The following is an 11,195-nucleotide window of genomic DNA, read 5'->3' on the forward strand; positions in this document are numbered from 1 at the left end:
GACAGATGATTTTAGAATTAACAGGGTGATCACATTGTAAGGTATAAAAATGTTGAATCACTATAGTGTACACTTGAAAGTAATATAACCAATTTAAAATTGTATACCAATTTTACTTCAATTAAAAAAGTAAAAAAAAAAAAGTAGTTTATCTTCCATTAGCCATAAGAGCTGGAGGAGTCAAGAAATTTAAGAGTGGAGAGAAAAGAAAGGAAGGATTTCTTAATCTCTTTTGTACTCAAAAGGATGTCTGCTATATACAAAAGGAGAGTCAACTTGAGTAATATTTGTGATGACTTTATATATTGTAAATAGCCAGAAACCTAGGCTATTTCTTCTTTGCCTTCATTCCTCGCATGTAATAATAAGAATCATTAATATTTATCAGGAACTTACTATGTGTCAAATACTATGCTATGAACTTTATTAGCCTGACTAATTTAATCCTCACAAGAATTATGATTTTAACAGATGAGAAGACTGGCACTTTTACTTACTTGAACTCATATATCTAGGAATGGTGGGGCCAGATTCACACCGAAGTTATTTTAACTCCAGAGCCCAAAAGATAAGCACCATAAATTTAATCCAGGTCCTCATAATGGAGAGCCAGCAACCCATTATGAATCAAGGAAGGATGGAAGGAAAAAAGGAAGGAAGGAAAGAAGAAGGAAGGAAGGAAGGAAGGAAGGAAGGAAGGAAGGAAGGAAGGAAGGAAGGAAGGAAGGAAGGAAAGGAGGGAGGGGAGGAGGGAGAGACGAAGGAAAAGAAGGTTGGCTGAAGAGTCTTATACTGTAGCACAGTTCTAAGAAAGTTCAGCAAAACTGATGAAACATCTTAAAACTAAATTCACCCATAAGAAAAGTCCCACATTTCCCAGGAAGGGGTCTGTTTTAATATCCTTCCCACACTCAGTCATGAAACAGCTTGCAGGAAGCATGACCTCAGCAAGAAGCAGTGATGGGTTTCAGAGCACCGAAGCCAGGGCTCTCAGTCAGCGGTGGTCCTTTCTGAGAGGTAAATTTTCATTGCTGCCACGTTATGCCACACTATCTCTTCAAACAAATTTGCTGATTTTCTTCTTCAAGAGATATCTCTACTTACTGCCCTAGTTCAAGCTTCTGTCATTGCTCACCTAGACAATTCCAATAATGCTTTACTTCCTTACTTATAGTCTCAATACTCTTAAAACAATTTCCTGCAACACTACCAGGATGACCTTTCCAATATATAAATACATCTATGAATATATCTGAAGAAGCCTGAAACTCTAATTCAAAAGAATATACAGCCTTATGTTCATTGCAGCATTATTCATAATAATGAAGATCTGAAAACAGATCAAGTGTCCATCAGTAGAATAATAGTGAATACAAAAGCTGTGGTGTTTACACAGTGGAATACTACTCAGCTGTAAAAAAGGAAATCTTACCTTTTGCAACAGCATGGATGGACCTGGAGAGTACTATGCTAAGTGAAATAAACCAGTCAGAGAAAGACAAGTACCATATAATTTCACTTGCACGTGAAATCTAATGAACAAAATAAACAAACTAGAAACAGGGTCATAGATACAGAGAACAAAATGACAACTGTCAAAAGAGGAGGGGGTTGGGAGGCTGGGTGAAAAAGGTGAAGGGATTAAGCAAAAAAGAAAATACTCATAGACAACAGAAAGGTGATTACCAGAGGGAAAGGGCGGGGGAGGTAGAAAATGGTACAGAGGGATAAATGGTGATGAAGGGAGACTTGACTTGGGATGGTGAACGCACAATATAATATACAGATGATGTATTATAGAACTGTATATCTGAAACCTATGTAGTTTTATTAACTAATGTCACCCCAATAAATTCAATAAATAAGTCCAGCTATATCCTAACCCAGTGTAAGAAGCTAAGTAGAGACCTTTTTTTTTTTTTGTCAATCTTAGAATAGGTATGATGATCCTCTAGCTTAGCATATAAATGACAAGAATGTCACCATTTTTCTTTTTTTTTTTTTTTTTTTTTTTCATTTTTCTGAAGCTGGAAACAGGGAGAGACAGTCAGACAGACTCCCGCATGCGCCCGACCGGGATCCACCCGGCACGCCCACCAGGGGGCGACGCTCTGCCCACCAGGGGGCGATGCTCTGCCCATCCTGGGCGTCGCCATGTTGCGACCCTCCTGGGTGTCGCCATATTGCGACCAGAGCCACTCTAGCGCCTGGGGCAGAGGCCACAGAGCCATCCCCAGCGCCCGGGCCATCTTTTGCTCCAATGGAGCCTTGGCTGCGGGAGGGGAAGAGAGAGACAGAGAGGAAGGCGCGGCGGAGGGGTGGAGAAGCAAATGGGCGCTTCTCCTATGTGCCCTGGCCGGGAATCGAACCCGGGTCCTCCGCACGCTAGGCCGACGCTCTACCATTTTTCATTAATTAGGATAATTTCAAAATTGCCTTATACACTTTCTGGTAAAGTCATAATTATAATATTTATAAATGGTGCTATTTCAGTGACTATATGTCATCCATCTGCTTTAAAACCCTTCATACATTTTAAAGATTAAAAAAAAGCTCTTTTTTTTTTTTCCGAAGCTAGAAACGGGGAGAGATAGACAGACTCCCGCATGCGCCCAACCGGGATCCACCTGGCACGCCCACCAGGGGGCGATGCTCTGCCGTGACCAGAGCCACTCTAGCGCCTGGGGCAGAGGCCAAGGAGCCATCCCCCAGCGCCCGGGCCATCTTTGCTCCAATGGAGCCTGGGCTGCGGGAGGAGAAGAGAGAGACAGAGAGGAAGGAGAGGGGGAGGGGTGGAGAAGCAGATGGGCGCTTCTTCTGTGTGCCCTGGCCGGGAATTGAACTCGGGACTCCTGCACGCCAGGCCGACGCTCTACCACTGAGCCAACCGGCCAGGGCTAAAATAAAGCTTTTAATCATGGTAGGACCCCCAGGACCCAGCTGCTCTCTACTTCTCCAACATCATTCCTACTACTTCTTACATGGCATTTATATTTCAAAAATACATCACTGACTTATTCATAGCTCCTGCTGTGCTGTATCACATCTCCATGCCTTTGTTTATACTCTTCCCTCTACTTGAAAGGCTATGTTCTCTTCTCCTTTCCCTTTTGTCTACTTGAATTCCATTCTAGATTGGCTTGGCTGCCACCTCCTTGGGGAAGCTTTCTATGATTAATATACACCCCAATTCAAAGATGATTTCATCTAAGCTCTAGCCCAATTCAGGAAGTCTATCTAAGGCACCCAGTCAGAAAGTCATCCAGGAAGAGCTTATGACTTCATAAGGCAACTGGCTTTGGACTGTGCTCAGGGTCACATACACCAGTCGGAGCCACTTCTTATTTTGAGTCTATCAGTTCCTGTTTCCCCAGCTTTTGTGTGGATGGTAGTTAAAATAGTACCCATCTGAAATTTCAAGATGAATGAAAAATTAGAAGTTGGGAACCTAAAAGAGAAATTTCCTTGGCAGGTCCTAGAGAGATGATGTCTAGCTTTGAACTTTCACATCATGGGGATATTTGAGGTTTGGGTGGGATGGTGGTGGTAATGATGACGGGGAAGAACAGAGCTTACCCAAAAGCCATTGGTCATTTCCTTCTTGTTGTAATTTCTGAACTTTCTGACTTTTCGTTTCTGAACCCCCTACCTGTGACTCATAGATGTTTCAAGAGACCTTCAGAATGCTGTGAACTTCAAGAAGAGGAAGGTCTGGCTAGAGAGAGGATGTAGGCTACGGTAAACCACATAAGGGTTAGACTTTGGCCACAGTAACTAAAATTCCAAATGTTTCTTTAGTACTTTTTGGTAAATCTCTTTTTTCAAAACTGAATAAATTGCATCTCTAACTAAATATATAGATGGGAGATACCTGGTATGAAGAAAAAGAGAGTGTGTTCTGATTCTGGGACCCTGAATTTATTGCCATTATAGGATGAGAAGCATGATAAACATGAGCATTCTTTCTCAACAGGCCTAGTATTTCCAACTTTCAATAGGCTCTCCCTGTTTCTGTGAATTTCAGAGGGTTTTGTTTGATGACTGAGTAAACATAGAACATTGTCAAGCAGTGTTCAGCCATAAGTTTGTATAAAATATAGATATGGGCCCTGGCTGGTTGTCTCAGTGGTAGAGCGTCGACCTGGCGTGCGGGGGACCCGGGTTCGATTCCCGGCCAGGGTACATAGGAGAAGCGCCCATTTGCTTCTCCACCCCCCCTCCTTCCTCTCTGTCTCTCTCTTCCCCTCCTCAGCCAAGGCTCCATTGGAGCAAAGATGGCCCAGGCGTTGGGGATGGCTCCTTGGCCTCTGCCCCAGGCGCTAGAGTGGCTCTGGTCGCGGCAGAGCGATGCCCCGGAGGGGCAGAGCATTGCCCCCTGGTGGGCAGAGCATCACCCCTGGTGGGCGTGCCGGGTGGATCCCGGTCGGGCACATGCGGGAGTCTGTCTGACTGTCTCTCCCCGTTTCCAGCTTCAGAAAAATACAAAAAAAAAAAAAAAAAGATTAGTCTTATAAAAAAAAAATAGATATGGCCTGACCTGTGGTGGCACAGTGGATAAAGCGTTGACCTGGAACACTGAGGTCACCAGTTCAAAAAACCCTGAGCTTGCCTGGTCAAGGCATATATGGGAGTTGATGCTTCCTGCTCCTCCCCCCTTTCTCTCTCTCTCTCTCTCTCTCTCTCTCTCTCTCTCTCTCATTCTAACTCTCTCTCCTCTCTAAAATGAATAAATAAATAAAACTTTAAAAAAATAGATATGAATCAATGTTGTTTATACCACAATATTGGAAATGAAAACAATAGAAATCATACTGACTATTAAGAATCATCAAGTTGTCTTATCAGCCATTGTTACTCTGTGCAAACAGAGCATGCAATTACATTTTTTATTGGCATTTGAGTGTAGATAACTGGCAATATAAAAATGAGACTAAAGTGATGAAAGAAAATTAGTTTAGTTTCATTAGATGTTTTTAAATTAAAATTTTATTTTTAAAGACTTTATTATTATAGGTCAGTTTTAGATTTATAACAAAATTGTTAGGGAGATACAAAGATTTTCCATATATTCCCACCCCCTACAGATATATAGTCTCCTCCATTATCAGCATCATTCCCCAGAACGGTACATTTTTTACCAAGGAACGACCTACATGGACACATCATCATGACCTAATGTCCATCCATTCTTTACCTTACGGTTCACTCTTGGCGGTATATGTTCTATGAGTTTAGACAAAGGTATAATGGCATGTATCCACGATTGTGATACATTAGGAGTATTTTCATGGTATGATAAAAAACCATTATTTTTTAAAATATATTCCAAAGCTACATTAATTAAAAGTTTTATAATGCTGAAATAGAGAGGCAGATCAATGGAGAAAAGTACAGTCCAGAAATGGGCTCAAGAGAAAATAAAATAAGTTTAGATGAAAGGAGCATTCTAAATCAGTAGGGAAATATTCAATAAATGGTGGTTGGAATAGTGTACTAAAATAAAAAAAATGAATTTTTGTATAACCTTGTCACAGAGAAGGCTTTTTCTTAGTATGACATAGATCCAGAAGTCATAGAGAAAAGATTAATAAATAGAATTATAGTTGACCCTTGAATAATGCAAGTGTTACTGGCATAGTCAAGAATATGTGTATAGCCTGACCGGGCAATGGCACAGTAGACAGAGCATTGGACTGGGATGTGGAGCACCCAGGTTCGAGACCCCGAGGTTGCCAGTTTGAGTGCAGGTTCATCTGGTTTGAGCATAAAGCTCACCAGCTTGGGCCCAAGGTCGCTGGCTTGAGCAAGGGGTTACTCGGTCTGCTGAAGGCCCATGGTCAAGGCACATATGAGAAAGCAATCAATGAACAACTTAGGTGTTACAATGAAAAACTAATGATTGATGCTTCTCATCTCTCTCTGTTCCTGTCTGTCTATCCCTATCTATCCCTCTGACTCTCTCTCTGACTCTGTAAAAAAAAAATGTGTATAACTTTTGACTCCCCAAAAACTTCGTTGTCCCTCAGTGTCTGTTGGGGTAGGGAGGAGAATTAATTCCAGGACCCCCAGTCGATACCAAAATCCATGGATGCTCAAGTCCTGTATATAAAATGGCACATAAGCCCTAACCTGATAGTTCAGTTGATTAGAGTGCTGTCTGTTGTCCCAATATGCCAAAGTTTCAGGTTTGATCCCTGATCAGGGCACATACAAGAATAACCAATGAATGCATAAATAAGTGGGAAAACAAATTGATGTTTTTCTCCCTCTTTCTCTCTCTCCCCCTCTCCCTCCCCCTTCTGTCTCTCTAAAACTCAATTTAAAAAATTAAATTTGTGATATACTTTTCCATAAAAGAAAAATAAATAAAATGGCATAGAACACTGCATATAGTTGGCCCTCCACATCCACGGACTCCCAACCAAGGTATTTATTCACTCTAGATTATCACTCCCCTTGCAAAGCAGACATTGTTAAGCAAAAATGATAATAAAAGTCTTCTCTAGGGTGAATTCCATGTCTTACTACCATTTTAAAACAATGTCTTTTTCAAGAGGTATTACAATAGATTAAATGAAAATTCTGGGTGATGAAGGGTTAAGATAATTTCTGGAATATCTATTGGGCATTGTGATGTAGGTGTAATGCATACCTCTGAAGACATTCTAACAACTCCTTTGTCATTGGTTGGAAGTGTGTGACAGAAGGAGCCTAGAGAAGAAGAAAGTCATGAGGCTCAGTCTATGGTCCTGTCATTATCACCAGCATCTCACCAAGGGTGTGAGCCTTATGTCAGTCTTCATCCACTCATCAGATTTTCAGAGCTTAATGTATGCTAGGCCTTTATGTAATAATATTAAATTCTATTACCATATCATCATATATCATATAAGTACAACATGATATAGTATTACAAAATAAAATAAAAGATATCAAAGAGTGTGGGAAAATGGCTGGGAATGAGACTGTGATCCTGAGACAAGTCTTTTGTGCAGCCTTTGAAACGCTGGGTCCTGTGGGGGCAGAACGCTGCCCTTGCAAGCGCTGGAAAGATTGTTTCAAGGAAAACAGTTGATCCCTATGGCCTTTTCCTTACATACCTGAAAGACATTAGTTAATAACCCGTCTCTGCACCTGAACCCAGGTCCTGCTAATTTGCTTAATGAGCAAAGAGACCAATAAATACGATGAGGCTGCAGTGATCTGAGCTCTCAGTCCAGAGGCTGGGAGTCCCCTGTACCCATCTTTTTTGTATGTTGTATCTTGTGTGTCTTTTTCTTAAGTCCTGCAGCACCTTCCTTTCGTGCACACCCACAGCTGAGCTGGTCTCAGCAAAGGAGCTGCCAACCTATGTGAAAGAGCCAAACTCTGCCCAGATTTAATGGTCACTCTCCTGTTTAAACTCTCTGTGACTCCCATGCACCTTCATGCCCTAAGCTTGACATTCAGTGTGCTTCAGCATCTGTCTCTGTCTACTTCTCTGGCCCTAACTCTTGACACTACTCTTTCCATCTCCTGAACTACTCCTGTTATACCCAAATCAAATTTTTTGCGGTTCCCCATTGTTCTTTCATGCCAGTATGCCATTGCAAATATGATGTTTTAAAAGATTTTATTTATTCATTTTAGAGAAGGGAGGAGAAAGAGAGAGAGAGAGAGAGAGAGAGAGAGAGAGAGAGAAGGGGGAGGAGCAGGAAGCATCAACTCCCATATGTGCCTTGACTGGGCAAGCCCAGGGTTTCAGGTTGACGCTTTATCCACTGCGCCACCACAGGTCAGGCTGCAAATATGTTTTTATTTTGCCTGTTTGAAAAACTTGTATTCATTGTTTGCAACTTTCCTCAGAAATCAGCTCTTTGGGAGAAACTTCCCCTAGATCCTCTCTGTATTTATGTATACCTTTATGATCCCACGGAACACATTATCTACAGTTACTTAAGTACTTAGTATGTAAATGACCCCGTTAGTAGGTAAACTCCTTGAGGGCAGAGACCCTGTCTCACTAATCTTTGTGTGCCTAGTGTATAGCATAAAGCCTGCTGAGAAGGAGTGCTCAACCCATTTTATAAATGAATAGATGGATAAAAAAAGTGACTCAATCATACTACAGCAGAAGGTTTTCTTAGTAGTATGACACTTCTTAGTAGAGTTAGTTACAAATTTGGTAAAACTACCATCTCTCTTGGATCCCATCTTACGTGTACTTCAGTTCCTACAACTGGGCCCTATGTAGGGTGTTACAGTGAGGGTCCTGTAACAGTTACTTGAGTGTCAACTGTACAGTTGGTGCAGTCTTGCATCAGGAAAGGTTAACTTGAAAACACCAAGTCACCAAGTATATATCATTTTAATCTTGACAGTGTACTTTTCAACAGATGGCTGAGTTTTTCTTCCTTCACATAGCTAACATCTCTCCAAACAAGCTTAGATAGCAAACTGTTTTCTTTGGCAAATTGATTAATGAGGACATTACTCATATGCCTGGTTGTATGACATGTCCAAAAACAGTCATTTTGTTTCTGGGGTGTTGGGTAAAAATACCCAGGAATTTACTGCCCAAGGAGTGACCACCTGTTTGCTGGAAAGGTTAAAGAGAGAAATCTGGGGAGGCAGCTCCCTTAAAGAATGCTGAAGAGGGCCCTGGCCGGTTGGCTCAGTGGTAGAGCATCAGCCTGGCGTGCAGGAGTCCCGGGTTCGATTCCCAGCCAGGGCACACAGGAGTGGCGCCCATCTGCTTCTCCACCCCTCCCCCTCTCCTTCCTCTCTGTCTCTCTCTTCCCCTCCCATAGCCAAGGCTCCATTGGAGCAAAGTTGGCCTGGGCGCTGAGGATGGCTCCATGGCCTCTGCCTCTGGCACTAGAATGGCCTGGTTGCAGCGGAGCAGCGCCCCCTGGTGGGCATGCCAGGTGGATCCCGGTTGGGCGCATGCGGGAGTCTGTCTGACTGCCTCCCTGTTTCCAACTTCAGAAAAATACAAAAAAAAAAAAATGCTGAAGAGGCTCTGATTCCCCATCACCAGCCTCCCCACAACAAGCTTAGCAATAGCACCTCTGGAAATGAGAACAGCTGTGCTGGGTACCTTAGCACTGTGGTTGGCTGGGGATTGAGCTGCCCTGCAGGCACCTGGAGACAGCGAAGAAGTAACTCTTCCTAAACCTGAGCAGGGCAGAGCCCTGGGAGCTCTGAAGCGCTGCATCAGTGGCAAGGAGAGGAGATCTTGATTCAGGAGTAGAAACAAGGGACAGAAGAAGCATGAATGAGATAGGGATGGGAAGTGGGGAGGAAACAGCTGGAGGGCAGGAACCTGGGCAAGTGTAGCTGGTACTACTGACCTCAAGGATTCCTACAGTGTGAGTGTGGGGTGCAGGAGGATAGGGGTTACCATGAAGAGGAGGAACCATCTATTCCTCTGGAAGCTAAAACTGGGCTAGAAGGGAGCAAGCAGGTATCTGGGCCTCACCTGCAGCAGCCAGAACAGAGCAGATCAACAGAAAAGTCCCGTGCTGAGTGGGAAAGGAGGCCATCTCAGGGAAACTCACCAGGAGGCCTGAAGCTTTCCAAGAGACAACAAACAGGAGAAAATCTTAAAGGATTAGGGAAAGAATACTGCCACCCCCACCTGCTGTCTGAAAACACAAAACACAAAACAACAAAAACATTAGAGCACAACACAAGAACCACATGAAAAAAGGGAAAGGGTGAAGCGTGGAGGAGCAGGTAAGAGTGCAGGCTGATGACCAAGACACCAAGCACTCCAGAAAAAGATCAGTATTTCTTGCACAACCCCTAATTGCATGGGCGTCAGCCAGCACCAGGCCATCTTGAACTGGCACCAATACAGATCAAGAAGCTTATTTGAGCAAGGCAGCATTACTTAAGATAAAATGACTACCTATTTTACTTTAGAAAAATATCTAGAGGCCAGAGCTTAAAAGTAAAATCAATCTAGAAAAAATTTAATGGGAAACAAGTAGTCCTGCTAAAAGTGGAATGAGGGTGTTGCTACTCATGTTTTAAAACTTATCATTGTGATGGCAGCAGGAGTGTCAGGAGAGACTGTTGCAACAAACTCTTTTAAGACTTTTATATTCCTATGATCATATAAAATGAGTCCTACAACAGACTAGCCAGTTGTATCAATTTCAGTTCTGATTAATACCATCTTTGGGGGAAAACAAGGTGGTTGATCTAATTTAAAGAGGGAAAAAATGAAAGGAACAAAATGCAGAGTATTGGCGTGCAAAATATGCATATGACTATAACAAGTTCCTATAGATCACTGTGGTTACATGCCCCTGAAGTAGAAAGTCCCAGAAAATGTCTGGCAGCACCAAGTTCAGAACAGAAATGGAAACAATAATTATTTCACTCTGATTAAAACACAAACAGCCTGACCAGGCGGTGGTGCAGTGGATAGAGCGTCAGACTGGGATGCAGAAGGACCCAGGTTCGAGACCCCGAGGACTCCAGCTTGAGCGTGGGCTCATCTGGCTTGAGCAAAAAGCTCACCAGCTTGGACTCAAGGTCCCTGGCTTGAGCAAGAGGTTACTTGGTCTGCTGAAGGCCTGCAGTCAAGGCACATATGAGAAAGCAATCAATGAACAACTAAGGTGTTGCAATGAAAAACTGATGATTGATGTTTCTCATCTCTTTCTGTTCCTGTCTGTCCCTACCTATCCCTCTGACTCTCTCTCTGTCCCTGTAAAAATAAAAAAAATAAAAATAATTAAAAAAAACACAAACAAGCAACTGATTGTTCCACACATACCCCACACGATGGAAGGTGTTGCTGAGGCAGGTCTGGTGACTGCCCCTGGAGAGAGAGGTGTAGGTGCCAGAAACTGCTCAGCAAAGGCCACTCAGAACTTCACAGGGCTCAGGTGTGGGGAGAGATGTTTGAAAATAGTACATTTCCTCTTGGATGGGTACAGCCTGAGAAATAGCATGGTGTGAATCTATAAAAACCATAAACACTGAGGGCAGAATCAACATAGGCTTGTTTACAAAATAGGGATCAAAGGGTGTCCTTTGAAACTTGTTTGAGATAAACTTCGAATACATAGTTTTAGGACTATTTCACATAGTAAGCAATGATTTGGACACATTTATGAATGACAGAGACAAAGATGGTGACTCGGTAGAACTACACTATCTAACTTTCAAGGATAATGGTAGCTAGAGCAACCATGCTGTTC

This window comes from Saccopteryx bilineata, chromosome 1 (genome assembly GCF_036850765.1).
Source record: "Saccopteryx bilineata isolate mSacBil1 chromosome 1, mSacBil1_pri_phased_curated, whole genome shotgun sequence".
Lineage (NCBI taxonomy): Eukaryota > Metazoa > Chordata > Mammalia > Chiroptera > Emballonuridae > Saccopteryx > Saccopteryx bilineata.